This window comes from Phycodurus eques, unplaced genomic scaffold, assembly GCF_024500275.1.
Source record: "Phycodurus eques isolate BA_2022a unplaced genomic scaffold, UOR_Pequ_1.1 contig_358, whole genome shotgun sequence".
Taxonomy (NCBI): Eukaryota; Metazoa; Chordata; class Actinopteri; order Syngnathiformes; family Syngnathidae; genus Phycodurus; species Phycodurus eques.
Window position 1 is genome coordinate 16,244 of NW_026904355.1, and position 1,036 is coordinate 17,279.

The window sequence follows — 1,036 nt, forward strand, 5'->3', positions numbered from 1 at the left end:
ATTTAACGAGTGTGTCCCGTCGCGTTGACCGGTGAAACGTTTTCTGCTTCCACCTCTTGGACAGTGTTTGATTTGACAAGATAAAGCCCACTGATGGTAAAAGACGGGATAGGGTGCTATCGGAATAAATGTTAAGTCGTGTCTGCCCGAGAAACGGCAAGATTTGATGGCAGTGGTCTGACATAGTGTCATCGGGAAAGACCAAATGTGTCTTGTAGCCTAATCCAGCCATGAGACAACCTGAACAGCCCTGTTGCTGGCGGCTGCCGGATATTTGTCAGACAGTAAAAGAGTACATACCAACGACAATGACGAGAGAGCAGAGTGGCGCAGCGGAAGCGTGCGCGCCCTATAATCCTGAGGTCGATGGATATATCTGAATCTCGTTCTCTGTTATTGTATGTCTGCTCATAGGATGTTGTGGATCTGCTGTCATCTAACATCTTACTCTTAGTGAGAAATATTGTGCAATTAAGACTTGTCAATTCATTGGCTGAGGCCCACGGGTATGGACCCTTTCCTCAATTCACTTCTTACTGAAAAAAAAAAACTTCATTTATTCCCTGTTCTGTCAATTTAAAATCACTGTGTAAGTACCCATAAAGGTGGCACGACAGTTCAGCGTGAAAGACAAAGGTAATGACATTAAGGCAAATACAAACGCCTTGTCGGAGCCAAAGAAAAAATATTTAAGACATTCACTATATTGACAAGAAAGTGGCAGTGATGGGATTTGAACCCACATCTCCTGACAGACTGGAGCCTTAATCCAGCGCCTTGGACCACTCAGCCACACTACCTTAAAAGCCCATCTTTGTAAGTGGAATTTATTGGGAAATGTAAGCCCGACCAAGGAAGTAAATGGGATTCCCGGCATTCCCTTCCATAGCCAACCTTGACATGAAAAATGTGGAAAGCAGAGCTCTGAAATCATGGAAGGCAACAACTGCAATTCATTGGCTGAGAGAATAATCTTCTTATGCCTAGATCAAACAAAAGGATTTTATCCCCGATATTGGCCCGATTTGCTATCGCA

General features: G+C 43.9%; 1 non-coding gene across 1 annotated transcript; it reads right to left on the reverse strand.

Moving 5' to 3' along the window:
- Positions 1–718: 718 nt before the first annotated feature.
- Positions 719–800, reverse strand: trnal-aag (transfer RNA leucine (anticodon AAG)). The gene has a single exon. It is a non-coding gene; the product is annotated as a tRNA-Leu (tRNA).
- Positions 801–1,036: the final 236 nt, after the last annotated feature.